Source organism: Procambarus clarkii, chromosome 20, assembly GCF_040958095.1.
Source record: "Procambarus clarkii isolate CNS0578487 chromosome 20, FALCON_Pclarkii_2.0, whole genome shotgun sequence".
Lineage (NCBI taxonomy): Eukaryota > Metazoa > Arthropoda > Malacostraca > Decapoda > Cambaridae > Procambarus > Procambarus clarkii.
Genome location: NC_091169.1, coordinates 21,005,153 through 21,023,878, shown reverse-complemented (window position 1 = coordinate 21,023,878; position 18,726 = coordinate 21,005,153). Strand labels below are relative to the sequence as shown.

Genomic DNA, 18,726 nt, shown 5'->3' with positions numbered 1-18,726 from the left:
ATAATAATGATAATAATAAAACAAAAAAAGGCTCAATAGCTGTGCTAAATAAGGGTTACTCAGCCTTCTTAGCTTCCCTGTTTTGTATTCCATAGTCTCTCTTGTATTCCATATTCTCTCTTGTATTCCATAGTCTCTCTTGTATTCCATATTCTCTCTTGTATTCCATAGTCTCTCTTGTATTCCATATTCTCTCTTGTATTCCATAGTCTCTCTTGTATTCCATAGTCTCTCTTGTATTCCACAGTCTCTCTTGTATTCCACAGTCTCTCTTGTATTCCATAGTCTCTCTTGTATTCCATATTCTCTCTTGTATTCCATAGTCTCTCTTGTATTCCATATTCTCTCTTGTATTCCATAGTCTCTCTTGTATTCCATAGTCTCTCTTGTATTCCATATTCTCTCTTGTATTCCATAGTCTCTCTTGTATTCCATATTCTCTCTTGTATTCCATATTCTCTCTTGTATTCCACAGTCTCTCCCCCCTCACAGTCTCACATTGTGTCGTGAAGATAACAAAAAAATTATTTATTAATAATAATAATATAGGAAAGAGTTTCTAACACGAGAGACTATGAGCAAAATGAGGTGTAATTTCAACTCGTCCTCCGAAGACGTAAGTAGTTATAGTGACTATTTGGCGGAAAGTACCAATATGTAGTGACGGACCACCGGAAAATTGACTTTTCTTTTCTTGCGTTTGGCCAAACGAGAAACACTTTTTTTTAACATAAAAATAAAACCTATAACCCAGCAATAATAGGCAAAATACACTCTGTTTCAGGCCTAATATAGTACATATATTTATATGTGCTGAACTAAGCTTAGTAATATTTAAGTTTGGGGTTTAAGCTTTATCATTTCAGACTTAAAAATTTATAGGACAAAAATTGGTTTACTGGCAGTACATCACTGCATATTGGTACTTCCCATCAAACAGTTACCATAAACACTACCATTTTAAGAGGATTGGTTGTGCTTTATACACTGACACAAACCTGCAAACTGATACCCAACAAATTGGTAACTTAATTGGTGGTTGGTGTCACGTTCCCTGCTCTAGGTGGCACTGGTCAATGTAAGTGCTGTTTCGTCCACACAACACTCCAGGTGTGTACTCCGGAGCCGCCTTGCAGTACACATGTGTTCTGCACATGTGCCTGATTAAACCCAAGGCACAGTTACTCAAGCTATCATAATATATACAACTATAAAAGTTTAAGTGAACATTGTAATTTATAAAAATAAGGTTTGTATGGAGAAATTTGTTGATTTAAAATATAGGGGGTTCAGAAAAGCACTATAAGTTTCTAGTTGCAAACAGCAACGAGAAAAAGAGTGAGAGGCGAACGCGGCGATAAAGTGCCCAACACCTTTAAGTTCTCACGTCAGTGTAGAGCCTTAACACAGAGCCTTACTCACAGAGCCTTAACCCACAGAGCCTTAACCCACAGAGCTTAACTCACAGAGCCTTAACCCACAGAGCTTAACCCACAGAGCCTTAGCCCACAGAGCCTTAACCCACAGAGCCTTAACCCACAGAGCCTTAACCCACACAGCCTTAACCCACAGAGCTTTAACTCACAGAGCCTTAACTCACAGAGCCTTAACCCACAGAGCCTTAACTCACAGAGCCTTAACCCACAGAGCCTTAACCCACAGAGCCTTAACCCACAGAGCCTTAACCCACAGAGCCTTAACTCACAGAGCCTTAACTCACAGAGCCTTAACCCATAGAGATTAACCCACAGAGCCTTAACCCACAGAGCCTTAACCCACAGAGCTTAACTCATAGACCCTTAGACTCTGTGAGTTAAGGCTCTGTGGGTTAAGGCTCTGTGAGTTCACAGAGCCTTAACCCACAGAGCGGGGCCGATGCTCTGTGGCACACAACGTTCCCTATAGCGAACTGCAACTTACAGCTCAATGTTTTTCACTATATATATTTATGAGAATTTGGTGATGCTTCTAAATCCCGATATTTACCAATATTTAACATATTTTGTCTGGCTATTAGAACCTAATACAATGATAATTTTTTATATTAAACCCAAAAAGTCACTAACTAGAAGAATTTTGAGCATATGACACTATCTCATCTACAAAATATTTACTAAAATAAATTATTTCAATCCGTTTTTCATGTTTGTATTCGGGCAACTATGTAATTTAAATATTTTCCACGATTTTGATATATTTTCAGAGAAGGACCTTATAAAATAATTTTTTGGGGTGTTAATTTTTAAAGTTTACATTTATTGGTGTAATGGGGCAAGAGAGAATGGGGTACTCTGGTACCCTGGAGTAGTACCCTACAACCCGTTCTCGCACTTGTTTACAGTCAATATTGGCTTATTTAATAAATGCATATGTGACATACTAATTGATTGTGAATATTTTAGTTTACCTTGGAAAGCTTCATAGAAAACACCGACCTCACCTAACCTTCTTAGTATGTTAAGATAAGCATCTTATTGCTTCTTAATGACAATTATTACTTAACCTATCACCCTGTAACCTGGAAGTACCATAGCTCCTGGGGGGGGGGTAATGCATACCCTGGGTTTACCGCAGTTCCTTGCAATATTGTAGCTAATGAGGTACAAAAGTTTCAAGAGGTACACTAGCAAGCTCCTATGGTACTTAGAAAATTTCAAAGGTCTACATTTAGAGGTGGGTCCGAGAACTAGCGTCCGATCTAAGCGCGCTAACTGTACGATTGCTACGGTTAAATGAAGAGCTGCAAGATTACGGGCTCACCATAACCCGTGCTACTTGGAATTTTTTGTTCTAGGTAGTGACCCTTAAACGACAACAACAGAACAGCTGCTTCTACTACTCCACTATTACTGCCTCTCGACCAATCACGCTTAACCATACATACCAGGAGGATTGTGATTGGTCCGTAGCTGTTTAGTTGGCCGCCGTAAGAATCATTAAATTATTTCTCGATTCTGATCAATTTAATAACTTTTTTTTCGTTTTAAAGAACATTGTTTCGTGAATGTTTAATTCCCGGTCAGCCCGCGAAATATATTTCTGTCATTCTCGTATTAATAATATATAGTTTGGCGGAGACTTTAAGCTTTCTAAGCTTCCAATGTAAGTCTCTTGAGGTCCATTATAACATTCGTGAAGGATTTATTTGGGTATTATTATTATTATTATATATATATAATATATATATATATATATATATATATATATATATATATATATATATATATATATATATATATATTATATATATATATATATATATATATATATATATATATATATATATATATATATATATATATATATATATATATATATATTTCTTGAATTTTGGTGCACATTTCCACCTCAGTGTTGACGGGGGTGAAGCTGTCATTACCAAAGTGATTTGAAACGTATATGCATTCTTGAGCGAAGGGAAGGGAATTATTAGGGTAAAGCGCCAAGCCACTACGACTATATAGCACCGGGAAGGGGTCAGGATAAGAATTAGGGATGGAACGAGGGGAAAGGAATGGTGTCCAACCCCTTGGACGGTCGGGGATTGACCGCCGACCTGCATGAAGCGAGACCGTCGCTCTACCGTCCAGCCCAAGTGGTTTGGAGCGAACCAATGAGAGATTGAGCGAACGTATTGGGAATAAACGGACATAATTAAGTCAACAGCTATATTAAAAAACAGAAGATTTGGCTGTTTACTGACAAAATTACTGAGCTAATTGCACAAGTTACGTTCGCTGATGATGATATGTTCAGATATTCCGTCACTCAAGCCAGGTGAGGAAATTGTTTATCATTGACCTTCTTGCAGGTCGGCGTTCAATCCCCGACCGTCCAAGTGGTTGAGAACCATTCCTTAACCCCCGTTCCATCCCAAAATCTTATCCTGACATCTTCCAAGTGCTACAAAGTCGTAATGGCTTCGCGCTTTCCCCCGATACTTCCCTTCCTTCACCTACTACTTCCCTCCACTGTTCAACCCACTACTTGGCCACACTATTCACCGACTACTTGTCCTGCTTCACTGTTCACCCACGACAAGGTGAATAAACGTGATGTTTCCACCTGTCTCCTCACTTGAGAATGAACCATGTAGGCTCGAAACATTGTGTAAATTCTAAAAAGTATAATACATCCTACAGTTATTTTTTTCTTTTCGTCAACCTTAAACAAATATGATATTTGGAGAAATCCTCTTCCAAATAAACCAATATATATATATATATATATATATATATATATATATATATATATATATATATATATATATATATATATATATATATATATATTTATATATATATATATATATATATATATATATATATATATATATATATATATATATATATATATATATGACCGAAAAAGTAAGATTAATAATTCTAACACGAATTTTCTCGATCTTTCTTATGTTTCTTTTCACTGTTGATGGTAATTCAAATATCAATTCTCCAAAATTCATTTTTATTTCTAGTCTGACGCGACACTTGAGCGCGTTTCGTAAAACTTATTACATTTTCAAAGACTTTAGTTTACACACACACACACAACTTTAACTGAATAGAGCTTAAACATCTTTTGAGTTTTTATACCTACATTTGGGTGAAGTGACATGTTACAATAGTTTTGGATGAGGTGAAAATAAACTTTTAACACAAGACAGAACACGAAACAATGAAATACAAACAGGTATTAAAAGTAGGTAACTGCAGAAGGCCTATTTTTATTGGCCCATATTTCTTGATGCTTCTATATTGGAGCGGAGTCTTGAAGTGGGTAGAATATAGTTGTGCATTAATTGGCTGTTGATTGCTGGTGTTGACTTCTTGATGAGTAGTGCCTCGCAGACGTCGAGCCGCCTGCTATCGCTGTATCTATCGATGATTTCTGTGTTGTTTGCTAAGATTTCTCTGGTGATGGTTTGGTTGTGGGAAGAGGCTATATGTTCCTTAATGGAGCCCTGCTGCTTATGCATCGTTAAACGCCTGGAAAGAGATGTTGTTGTCTTGCCTATATACTGAATTTTTTGAGGCTTACAATCCCCAAGAGGGCATTTGAAGGCATAGACGACGTTGGTCTCTTTTAAAACGTTCTGCTTTGTGTCTGGAGAGTTTCTCATGAGTAGGCTGGCCGTTTTTTTGGTTTTATAGCAAATTGTCAGTTGTATCTTCTGATTTTTGTCTGTAGGGATAACGTTTCTACTGACAATATCTTTCAGGACCCTTTCCTCCGTTTTATGGGCTGTGGAAAAGAAGTTCCTGTAAAATAGTCTAGTAGGGGGTATAGGTGTTGTGTTAGTTGTCTCTTCAGAGGTTGCATGGCGTTTCGCTTTCCTTCTTATGATGTCTTCGACGAAACCATTGGAGAAGCCGTTGTTGACTAGGACCTGCCTTACCCTACAGAGTTCTTCGTCGACTTGTTTCCATTCTGAGCTGTGGCTGAGGGCACGGTCGACATAAGCGTTAACAACACTCCTCTTGTACCTGTCCGGGCAGTCACTGTTGGCATTCAGGCACATTCCTATGTTTGTTTCCTTAGTGTAGACTGCAGTGTGAAAAACTCCGCTCCTTTCCATGACTGTTACATCTAGAAAGGGCAGCTTCGCATCCTTCTCCATCTCGTAAGTGAAACGCAACACAGAATTCTGCTCAAATGCCTCCTTCAGCTCCTGCAGATGTCTGACATCAGGTACCTGTGTAAAAATGTCGTCAACATACCTGCAGTATATGGCCGGTTTCAAGTTCATGTCGACTAAGACTTTTTGTTCGATGGTACCCATGTAGAAGTTTGCAAACAGGACACCTAGGGGAGAACCCATGGCGACCCCATCTACTTGCTTATACATGTGTCCATCCGGGCTCAAGAAGGGTGCCTCTTTAGTACAAGCTTGGAGTAGTTTCCTTAGACTGTTTTCTGGTATGTCAAGAGGAGTACAGGCCGGATCACGGTACACTCTGTCGGCTATCATCCTGATTGTTTCATCCACAGGTACGTTGGTAAACAGAGATTCTACGTCCAACGAGGCTCTTATCCCTGTGGACCGTGTTCCCCGCAGTAAGTCAACAAATTCCTTTGGAGACTTCAGGCTGAAGGCGCAAGGGACATAAGGAGTCAGCAAGCCGTTGAGTCGTTTCGCCATTCTGTACGTGGGTGTGGGTATCTGGCTGGTGATTGGCCAAAGTGGGTTTCCAGGCTTGTGTGTCTTGACATGTCAAGACACACAAGCCTGGAAACCCAGGCTTGGGTTTCCAGGCTTGTGTGTGTGTGTGTGTGTGTGTGTGTGTGTGTGTGGTGTGTGTACTCACCTAGTTGTACTCACCTAGTTGTGTTTGCGGGGGTTGAGCTCTGGCTCTCTGGTCCCGCATCTCAGCCGTCAATCAACAGGTGTACAGATTCCAGAGCCTATTGGGCTCTATCATATCTACACTTGAAACTCTGTATGGAGTCAGCTTCCACCACATCACCTCCTAATGTATTCCATTTGTCAACCACTTTGACACTAAAAAAGTTCTTTCTAATATCTCTGTGGCTCATTTGGGCGCTCAGTTTCCACCTGTGTCCCCTAGTGCGTGTTCCCCGTGTGTTAAATAGCCTGTCTTTCTCTACCCAATCAATTCCCTTGAGAATCTTGAATGTGGTGATCATGTCCCCCCTAACTCTTCTGTCTTCCAGCGAAGTGAGGTTTAATTCCCGTAGTCTCTCCTCGTAGCTCATACCTCTCAGCTCGGGTACTAGTCTGGTGGCAAACCTTTGAACCTTTTCCAGTTTAGTCTTATCCTTGACTAGATATGGACTCCATGCTGGGGCTGCATACTCCAGGATTGGCCTGACATATGTGTTATACAAAGTTCTAAATGTTTCTTTACACAAGTTTCTGAGTGTGTGTGTGTGTGTGTGTGTGTGTGTGTGTGTGTGTGTGTGTGTGTGTGTGTGTGTGTGTGTGGAAGCTGGTCATAATTGCATTTCACCTTTGTAAACTCACATTAATCACATTATGTATAAAAGAATATACATGGAATACTGTTTATGTAGACGTAAATCTATGTATTTATGTATGTAGGTTAGATTAGCATTTTAAAAGCACTACAATCACCTTCTGTGGCTGGTTGTTCAATAAATCAGTGAACTTCATGTCTAACGGATCTCTAGCCCTGTGCAAGGAGGATAGAAGAAAATTTACACATCTTGGTTATCATCGTAAATATATGGGCCACGTTTGTGGTAGAAAGTAATACAAAAACCTGCTTAGACACTTCTTGCCCCCACTAATCAGACACTTCTTGCCCCCACTACTCAGACACTTCTTGCCCCCACTACTCAGACACTTCTTGCCCCCACTACTCAAACACTTCTTGCCCCCACTACTCAGACACTTCTTGCCCCCACTACTCAGACACTTCTTGCCCCCACTGCTCAGACACTTCTTGCCCCCACTACTCAGACACTTCTTGCCCCCACTACTCAGACACTTCTTGCCCCCACTACTCAGACACTTCTTGCCCCCACTACTCAAACACTTCTTGCCCCCACTACTCAGACACTTCTTGCCCCCACTACTCAGACACTTCTTGCCCCCACTGCCAAGACACTTCTTGCCCCCACTACTCAGACACTTCTTGCCCCCACTGCTCAGACACTTCTTGCCCCCACTACTCAGACACTTCTTGCCCCCACTGCTCAGACACTTCTTGCCCCCACTGCTCAGACACTTCTTGTCCCCACTACTCAAACACTTCTTGCCCCCACTACTCAGACACTTCTTGCCCCCACTACTCAAACACTTCTTGCCCCCACTACTCAGACACTTCTTGCCCCCACTGCTCAGACACTTCTTGCCCCCCCTCCCCACTAATCAGACACTTCTTGCCCCCACTACTCAGACACTTCTTGCCCCCACTACTCAGACACTTCTTGCCCCCACTGCTCAGACACTTCTTGCCCCCACTACTCAGACACTTCTTGCCCCCACTACTCAAACACTTCTTGCCCCCACTGCCCAGACACTTCTTGCCCCCACTGCTCACGGACTGCTTGGTCCGCTCCTCACAACACGTTATGGTCTGGTAAACCACATAATTAACAGACCTCCAGCCACCATCTCTAAAGAAACACTTCTGACGAGATGTCTTAATTAAGGTGCATCCCAGACTCAGGCGGGGTGTTGGCAGGTGTGGGATGGGGTGTTGGCAGGTGTGGGATGGGGTGTTGGCAGGTGTGGGATGGGGTGTTGGCAGGTGTGGGATGGGGTGTTGGCAGGGGTGGGATGGGGGTGTTGGCAGGGGTGGAATGGGGTGTTGGCAGGGGTGGGATGGGGGTGTTGGCAGGGGTGGGATGGGGGTGTTGGCAGGTGTGGGATGGGGTGTTGGCAGGGGTGGGATGGGGTGTTGGCAGGTGTGGGATGGGGTGTTGACAGCGGAAGGGTAGGTCGAAAGGTGTATAGTGTTGTCAGTGGTGTCAGGAGGCATATGTATACCACTACCGTCCGTCTATACAAGCGTATATGTATGTATATGCTGGCGTATGAGAGTGTGTATGGTGAGTACTATACATATGAAGGACAGCTCGTATACCAGTGATGTTGACAGGTAGCCAGCGGAACGTTACCAAGCACCCATTACCAAAGAGCACAAATCTCTCACTACACCACTGGCTAACGCAACAGAATAACGAACCCCCCCCCCCCTCCTCTCTCCCACTTCACCACTGGCTAACGCAAGAGAATAACGCACCCCCTCACCCCTTAACCACTGGCTAACGCGAGCTTAAAAGTGAGTTTTAACCCACCAGAATAACTCTGAATACATTCTAAACCGGCAAATTAGGCCATGAAAACATACCCGGCTTTAAAGTGTTCAGTGACCCGTCTCCAGGAAAGCCAAGGCTGGCATGCTCAAGATCCCTTGAAGATGCTGGGCTTGCCAGTCCCCCCCCCCCCCCACACACACAGTCTTGACGACGCCGGGGGCTTGTCAGTCCCCTTCACACAGTCTTGTCGACGCCGGGGGCTTGCCAGTCCCCCCCACACACAGTCTTGACGACGCCGGGGGCTTGCCAGTCTTCCCCCACACAGTCTTGACGACGCCGGGGGCTTGCCAGTCTTCCCCCACACAGTCTTGACGACGCCGGGGGCTTGCCAGTCTTCCCCCACACAGTCTTGACGACGCCGGGGGCTTGTCAGTCCCCTTCACACAGCCTCCCACACAGGAAACACCTTGGGCTGGAGGCTCAGCCGGGTCAGAGGTACAGTGTTGTGATGCTGGATGCTGGGGCAGGTCGCATCTCTACTCTCTCATCGTTTATGGCTGGCATCACTTCCGCCCCCTCTCGCTCCGTAGTCTATGAGGGTCGTGAGTCCCGCAGGTGGTTCGTGGGGTCCGGAGGTGGTTCATGGGGTCCGGAGATGGTTCATGGGGTCCGCAGATTGTTCATGGGGTCCGCAGGTTGTTCATGGGGTCCGCAGGTGGTTCATGGGGTCCGCAGGTTGTTCATGGGGTCCGCAGGTTGTTCATGGGGTCCGCAGGTTGTTCATGGGGTCCGCAGGTGGCTCTATCATATCTACACTTGAAACTGTATATGGAGTCAGCCTCCACCACATCACTGCCTAATGCATTCCACCTGTTAACTACTCTGACACTGGAAAAGTTCTTTCTAACGTCTCTGTGGCTTATTTGTGTATTCAGCTTCCACCTGTGTCCCTTCCCTTGTTCGAGTACCACCCGTGTTAAACAATGTCGTCATCTACCACGTCAATTCCTTTGAGAATTATGTATGTAGTAATCATGTCTCCCCTAACTCTACTGTCTTCCAGCGACGTGAGAGGGGGCAGGCAATTCACGCCGTGTGAATGATTTATAAGTGTGAGCACAGCTGTGTTATGAAAGGCGGTGATTAGTAGCAAATATTTATAGAAAGAGGAGGTTAATTAAAAGCTTTCCCATGACGTAATATGCATATGACCCATCTAGAGCAACTGAGGCAAATCAGGTTACGTCAATACGTCATAAGAGCAGCAGTGTACGTCACTCATCAGTGGTGACGACCGTACCTGTAAACGTACCTGTTCACAGGTAAACAGTTGATGTTTAAGATTTTTTGGATGTAAATTGACAATAATTAAATTGTACACATCAGTTACTTTTTTTCTGTGTGTGTTCTTCATTGAAATGCTAATGAATACCTGAGAACGAGTTCCCTACGCTTTGTTCTTTGGTTATGGGCAGGTTAAGATAACCAAAGTTGGGACAGGTTAAGATAGGTTAAGGGTAGGTTAAGATAATTTAAGTTAGGGGCAGGTTAACCACGTTTAGAGGCTGGTTAAGATATCTGTGGTTATGGCCAGGTTAAGATAACTAATATTTGGGGCAGCTTAAGATAACCTAGGTTAGAGCCCTGCAAACACAAAACGTTGTGGCAACGTTTTGAGTTTACAGGGCTTTACAGCATACTAAATTACTATTAATTTATTAAAATATTTTAAATATATGAAAATATTATAACGCCATAATATATTAACTTTTTTTAATGTTTAAATATTAATTTTAGTTGTCATTCTAAATCATACATTAATATTAATTCTAAACGTTGCATCAGAGTTATATTATAGATATGCAAAACATTTACTGTATAAAAAAAAATACAGATTTTTTGATACGATTTGGCAAATAATGTTTTTATGGCACAATTTGCTCCCTTATATATTACAAAAATATTTTTTTCCCGTTAAAATTTATATGTATGTATTTTTTTCTGTAAAATACATTAGCTTTAATTAGAGATGTTGTTTCATGGTTGTGTGAAGGACAAACAGAATTTAATCTAATATTTTATTGGAATAAAAATATATTAATAAATTAAGATGCATCACAATACTTCTTTATCACACAGCTAAGTTATGGTTCATTTTGCATTAACTGTATATCATCAAAGTCAAGTTTCTGGCGCTGTATGGATCTAGTGTAGATGGGAGGTGGTAGAGGCAAGGTGGTAGAGGCAAGGTGGTAGAGGCAAGGTGGTAGAGGCAAGGTGGTAGAGGCAAGGTGGTAGAGGCAAGGTGGTAGAGGCAAGGTGGTAGAGGCAAGGTGGTAGAGGCAAGGTGGTAGAGGCAAGGTGGTAGAGGCAAGGTGGTAGAGGCTGGTGGATCAAAATTTACGAATAATATACAATATCAATAATATACAAAGCTGTTTAGGCCGCTGTTGGATTAAACAGGTAATGACACTACGTCGCATTTGATGTCACACGTAAGTGCTAATGACTCCTTTAGTCATTAGCAAGTCCTAATGACTGTTTAGGATGCAATGAAAGGCATTGTAAACACAAGTTGTCTATTATAAAATCACCTTTTAAGAACGGCAGAATGTATAAATTTACCTTACATATATAGAGTTAAAGATGAATTAACAAAAAAATATACATTGCACATATATATTTTTTATGAGTAGGAAGAATTAATGTCAATATATTTGGTGCTGTTAAGGATATGTGGCATGTGAGGGGAATGACGTCACCTACATCATCATGTGGGGTAATGACGTCACCTATAGCAGCATATGGGGTGGTAATGACATCCCCCATCCCCCCATATAACAGCATGGGTGGGTAATGACATCACCTATATCAGCATATGGGGGGTAATGACGTCACCTATAGCATCATAGAGGGTAATGACGTCACCTATATCAGCATGTGGGGATTCAAATTTAGCACTTAGACACTAATGACTTCACCTAAACCTCTGTTACAAGAAGCGTCGTAAATGATAGAGAACTGTAGATATTTCAAATAAAATATACTTTTTACTGCTAGCATGGAGATTTCAATGCAACATAAAGTTATGTTCCAGCTGGTCCAGGGTGCAGGCATAAAGATTGAAAGGGTTCAGGAGTAACTAAACCTAGCAGTTACAGAACTAATTATGCTGCTGTTGGATATTGGGAGAAGGGGAGTTATGTACACCCCTCATTGGCACTGGATTTATAGCCAGAGTATATATATATTTTGGTGAGCTTTTACAACAAAAATAATGTATATACGTGAATTAAGATCTGATACAGATATATATTCGGTTTGGGATATGGGAGAGATTATTGAATGATTACCCTATTAAAGCTGTCATGGGTATAAATAGGAGATGCCGCTGTGTAAGGCCTGCTGATGTTGCATTCATTCTTATTTTCAATAAGCCATCTTTGACTGTATACTAAAAATATTTAGTAGAAACAAACAACCTTTGGCTGCAATACTAACAATATTTCTTGCAAATTAAGTCATCTTTAACTGGTTACTAACAATGATTGGAAACATATTGACCAGACCACACACTAGAAATTGAAGGGACGACGACGTTTCGACTTGAGAATGGTCGACTTGAGAATGGTCCAGGACGGACCGAAACGTCGTCGTCCCTTCAATTTCTAGTGTGTGGTCTGGTCAACATACTTCAGCCACGTTATTGTGACTCATCGCCTGCATTGGAAACATATATGCAATCTGTAAATTGCATTTTATTAATAGGTGAAGAGTTAAGGGGTGACATGTACAAGGGGGTGAATAGATACAACTAAATATGGCCCAATAGGCCTTTTGACGTTTTCCTTAATTCATAAGAGGTTACATGCTTAAAGGACGGATATAAATAATTGCAGCTGAGCCAATAGGTCTTTTTTCACTTTTCTATAAATTATAAACTACAGGTAACATTATTGTAGTGGATGAAAGTACAGTAAATAGATGTGACTAGGAATGAGGTCAGTAGGCCTTATACAGTCTCCTTAATACTCATCTTATGAAATAAATAGGTGCTTGAAACTATGGGCTGATAGTCCTCATACTTATCTATGGGCTGAAACAAGGGGCTGATAGTCCTCATACTTATCTATGGGCTGAAACAAGGGGCTGATAGTCCTCATACTTATCTATGGGCTGAAACAAGGGGCTGATAGTCCTCATACTTATCTATGGGCTGAAACAATGGGCTGATAGTCCTCATACTTATCTATGGGCTGAAACAATGGGCTGATAGTCCTTCTGCAGCATCCTTCATTCTTAAGTCTTTAACTAATCCCTGGAGAAATATGTGGCACAAGTATTTATCCTCTGAATAGTCACTGAACAATACCTGGAGTTATTGCGTATAGAGACGTTTACGCTACTGATATGGCGTCCTCATTGGTTGGTGGAGGTAGTTGAGGGTGGGGCAGTGGATGTGACGTGCTAAATAGGAAGGGGATGTTTGTTTTCATGGGGTGATTGGGTTCTTATGGGGTAGTGGATATGGAGCCTCACCAGGTAGCGGGTTGGGTATTGGGGCGTCACTGGGTGGTTGGGTGGATATGGGTTCCTTACGTGGATGTAGTTTAACTGATGTAATTACACTCACAGAAACAAAACTGTCTGGCATTGTAACTAATGCAGTATTCCCTACGACTACTATGTTGTTAGGAAGAGGAGGGAAGGCAGAGGAGTAGCCCAAAGGATCAGGAAGGACTGGATGCTCAGGAAATTGTTAGTCTCAGAGTGTGAAGGATTCAGTGGCTATATAACTGGAAGCGTAACTAATCGAGGGTTAACTATGTAGTGTTCCCTAACAGTTTGTCCTCTGAACACTGTAAGAGGAGACCAGTATATAAACTGATTGCCTGGTCATGATCCACAAAAAAACTAGATGAATAAGGAGTGAGATGAGCTGTAAGAAAAGACTGTGTCTAAACTAACAATAGAAAGTTCAAGGCTAACATCAGAACTAACCATAACTAACCTTATGAATACAAATACTAATGCAATGTTAGGTTATAGACTTTTAATTATTTTAGTAGCGGAGAGTTCACAAAACAAAAGGCATAAATATATATTTATTTAATTAATCTAAACACACACATACGCAAGTTGTGTGCTATAAACGAGATTACATCACTGTAATGCTTTTAACACGATATGTACCGGGGAACTGTATTGCTCAATAAACACTTAATATATATTGGAAGCCCTTCGGCAGTGAGGAACGAGGCGGTGATAACGCCACAGTTCGCCCGTTACTAATTAAACAAATGCATTGCACATTACCACGTTCTGTACACCAGTATACACTGTACACCAGTATATTCTGTACATTAGTATACACTGTACACGAGTGTATTCTATACAATTACACTGTACACGAGTGTATTCTATACAATTACACTGTACACGAGTGTATTTTATACATTATTCTATACATCAAAGAGAAAATCAGTAAAAAGCCATGGGAAGGATTCGAACCTGCACATTGGGTAATCCCAATTAAGCACTCGCCTTAATCCATTGTACCCCGGCGTGTGCTTGAGGGAGTACCCAGGTTCGACTCCTCTTCGTGGCTCCTGCTGATTTTTCTCATTGAATCCCAGGTAGCTTTACCTTTGCATGTCGTGGCCTAGGTGGTTTAGAGCGTGTGCTTTGGGGATAACCAGTGTCCGGTTCGAATCCTTTTCATGGTTCCTATGGATTTTTATACTGAGGCTCTCAGTGTCCTCAAACCCGGGAATAACACACTGCCAGCTATAACCTCTACCACTGCACCACCCTGACTTTTTATAAGCTATACCACACTGTATTCTAGTGAGTCGATAGGGAGTCTGGCTGTCTGGAGGATGCCTCCTGAAGTTGTGACATGTTTTTACGTATGAACCAACGTACACGGTGTGGGTGTAGCCGGGTATGGGTGTAGCCGGGTGTGGGTGTAGCCGGGTGTGGGTGTAGCCGGGTGTGGGTGTAGCCGGGTGTGGGTGTAGCCGGGTGTGGGTGTAGCCGGGTGTGGGTGTAGCCGGGTGTGGGTGTACCCGGGTGTGGGTGTAGCCGGGTGTGGGTGAAGTGGGTCAACACCAAACACCACCCAACATCAATCCCAAGTGGGAACCTAGGTTATATATGGTGTAATATATGTGGTTATATATATGGTTATATAGGTTGGTCACGGTGGTGACACGCACCACAGGGTGGTATAGAGAGGAAGAGGTCGCGGCTGCCAGTTTATTGGTCGTGGTTCGTCTTAGTCACCTAACACGCTTCAACTCCCATGGCTGCCAATGGAAGACAATACGTTACAAGACAAAATAAATTCCTACTCAAATATCTCAACTTATTCAAAAATAAGATTGGAATGACTTTATTTTATCAGTATCCAATGGCTATAAAATTAAAATGCTGTGAAGTTATTAATAAAGGTTCTAACTTTACTTGGCTCTTACCTTCCCATAGTATAGCGAACTAGGGCTTCAAAGTAAATAAAATTATAGGGAGTGCGGTCAGCGCAGTTTCGATGATCAATTGCATAGTTGAAAGGTCAGAAGGTTGTATGGAATCGTAAGGCCAACTAATAATAATGATAATCAGAATTATTTAATAATTTTGCATATTAATCCATATCCGGCCAACCTTTAGTTTTAATAGAGGTGAGGAATACATTTTTTTTCTGTACAAGGGGCCTGACAGCTGAGTGGACAGCGCTCGGGATTCGTAGTCCTGAGCTTCCGGGTTCGATCCCCGGTGGAGGCGGAAACAAATGAGCAGAGTTTCTTTCACCCTGATGCCTCCGTTCACCTAGCAGTAAATAGGTACCTGGGAGTTAGACAGCGGCTACGGGCTGCTTCCTGGGGATGTGTAACAGAAAGGAGGCCTAGTCGAGGACCGGGCCGCGGGGACGCTAAGCCCCGAAATTATCACGGAAGATAAAGATAACGGAAGGTCTGTCTTCAGCTCCTGGTCGCCCCCTGACACAACATATTGGACGTTAGGGTGATGAAGGGAAGAGTGATGTCGACAGCTGCCTCTCTCAGTTTATTGCCGGGGAAATTACTCTTAATATTCATCAAATGAGGCGCTATCGTTGCTGCTTCATTGCTCCTTTGAGCCGTGGGTAATGCAATTGCAATCAAGTTGAGTATTCAACATCGTGGCTATATTCAACATTTTGCTCATTTTCAGTATATTTACCACATTCAGAGTAATTCTGACGTTCATTACTCCCACAATCAGTATAATTATCATATTCAGTATAATAATTATTTAATTCCACATTATCTTAATATATATTGACAACTTGTTAGGTTAAGCAGAGCCGTTTAGGAGAACTTATGGCCTCAACAGTGCCATATTATCTAGTGCCTCACCCCTGAATGGCACTTTCACTCACCCCTTATAAACCCAATCATTTGAACTGGACGGTAGAGCGACGGTCTCACTTCATGCAGGTCGGCGTTCAATTCCCGACCGTCCACAAGTGGTTGGACACCATTCCTTCCCTTCCCCCGTCCCATCCCAAACCCTTATCCTGACCCCCTTCCCAGTGCTATATAGTCGTAACGACTTAGCGCTTTCCTCTAATAATTCACTCTCCCCTTATAAGTCAATCACAACAAAATTCTCCTTTATATTTGCTTGCGTGTCCTGCCACCCTTTTCCTATATTAAATTATTGAATGTAAATTATAACATGTTTTATTCATGTTTAAAAAAGAAGACATGTATTCTAGTACTGAAATCAGAAATAGACAGAAAGCTCACTAATGTGATATATATAAATTGCCAGTGGAAGGGTACGCGATTGGCATTGCCGGGGTCACAGGTTCGAGCCCACCTCACAGCCCTGGTGGACTTTCTCGCGACGTAAAGATGACTTATGTTTCAAGAGGAACCAGATACTGAATGACGTTAGTTCTAGAGCTTGGTCCCAGCGTATCCTGGCCAGAGGAAGGAGCACACAGAGGGCTCCTCTTGTCATAGCCTTATACGAGAAAGAACTCACAGAAGCTGCTTATTAGAATATGGTGTGAGGTACACCGTGTGTGTTGGTATCAAACACCACATTCTATCAGGAGAAGCCATACATAGTGTGGATCACATATGTTATATCCTACCAAACTGGCGGTCTCTCTGGGGGCTCTAACTCCATATATGCATTAGGGTCATCAAATCTGACATTTATGTCAGGTTAGGAAGGAATTTATTCTCATGGCAGTATAAGTGTGTGTGTTTGTGTACTCATCTAATTGTGCTTGCGGGGGTTGAGCTTTGGCTCTTTGGGCCCGCCTCTCAACTGTCAGTCAACTGGTGTACAGATTCCTGAGCCTACTGGGCTCTATCATATCTACATTTAAAACTGTGTATGGAGTCAGCCTCCACCACATCTCTGCCTAATGCATTCCACCTGTTAACTACTCTGAGACTGAAACTGTGTGCGCGTGTGTGTGTGTGTGTGTGTGTGTGTGTGTGTGTGTGTGTGTGTGTGTGTGTGTGTGTGTGTGTGTGTGTGTGTGTGTGTGTTGATCTAGCAAGCGATCACAATACACATTGAACGTGTTACGAAAAAAAAAGATTGCGAATCATTGTTTCGAAGACGATTAAGTTGGCAAGCAAGAAGCAAGAATTCTGACTTTTGTTCATTTTAATGTTAGTTTTTGATTTATACGTTGTGATCCTGATGGCCTGTCTGGCTGTCGCTGCAGCACCTGTTAGTGCTGCAGCGAGAAGTTAGAGAAGTGTGGTGGAAACACACAGAGCGATACACTGATCAAGAAGTGTATTCTTCACTGATCAAGAAGTAGAGAAGTGTATCTGTTGATCAAGAAGAGTTGGAATGTAATCAGTTGTGTCAAGTGTTTTTCATTCATCAACAGCAGATTCGAAGTTGGATTAAGGAGCATTTGGTAAATGAACAAATGAATAAGGACCATGACGAGGATTCGAACCTACGTCCGAGAGCATCCCAGACGCTGCCTTAATCGACTGAGCTACGACATGGAAAAAAGAATTGAAACCATAAGCTCTACTGAACTTACTTGGATCCTGTAGCCTCTCCGAGACACAAGATGTCATTTGATGCATCACGCTACTATGATTTCTGTGTGTAATGAAGTAAGGGTGAAGAGTTAGAACGGCCTATTGACATTTGGTAAATGTTTATGAGGACGGGCTGCAACATACAGAACCTACGCCTAGCTATACAAATGCATTTAATATACAAAAATTTTATATATAAATGAGAACAAACCTAATTTATTAATTATTCATTAAAATTGATCAATGCGTCTTGAGGGGGGACGCCCGCAGCTTTATCGAGCCTGGCCTAAGGACGCGTTGAACGTATGTTATAAATAATCATCCAAGGTCCGTTCTCAGACCAAGTCCATTCCATCCAGCGGTCGACCCCAAAGACGCATTCAGCAATTTTAACATTTTGATCATTCAAAAGAATTTTCTCAAATATAAATTAACATTAACGGGCTGCTGTTGATGAGGACGAGCTGTTGTTGATGAGTACAGACTGTTGTTGATGAATACTGGCTGTTGTTGATGAGTACAGACTGTTGTTGATGAATACTGGCTGTTGTTGATGAGTACAGACTGTTGTTGATGAATACTGGCTGTTGTTGATGAATACTGGCTGTTGTTGATGAGTACAGACTGTTGTTGATGAATACTGGCTGTTGTTGATGAATACTGGCTGTTGTTGATGAGTACAGACTGTTGTTGATGAATACTGGCTGTTGTTGATGAATACTGGCTGTTGTTGTATTTTTTGAACAGATTAATCAGTTTACAGTGTATTTTCAACCATCTAAATGGTACCTGACCTCACAGTTACATTTTTGCACAGGAAATATTTTGCGAATATTCAAAACGAGGCTTGTATAGTGATTTATATATTTTAAGTTATCATTTTAATTCGTACTTATTATACAATTACTCGCTT

At 42.0% G+C, this 18,726-nt stretch overlaps 1 protein-coding gene across 3 annotated transcripts in view; it reads left to right on the top strand.

Moving 5' to 3' along the window:
- LOC123755382 (leucine-rich repeat-containing G-protein coupled receptor 5) overlaps positions 1–18,726 on the top strand; it is a 198,545-nt gene that overhangs the window by 46,913 nt on the left and 132,906 nt on the right. The window lies entirely within an intron of this gene.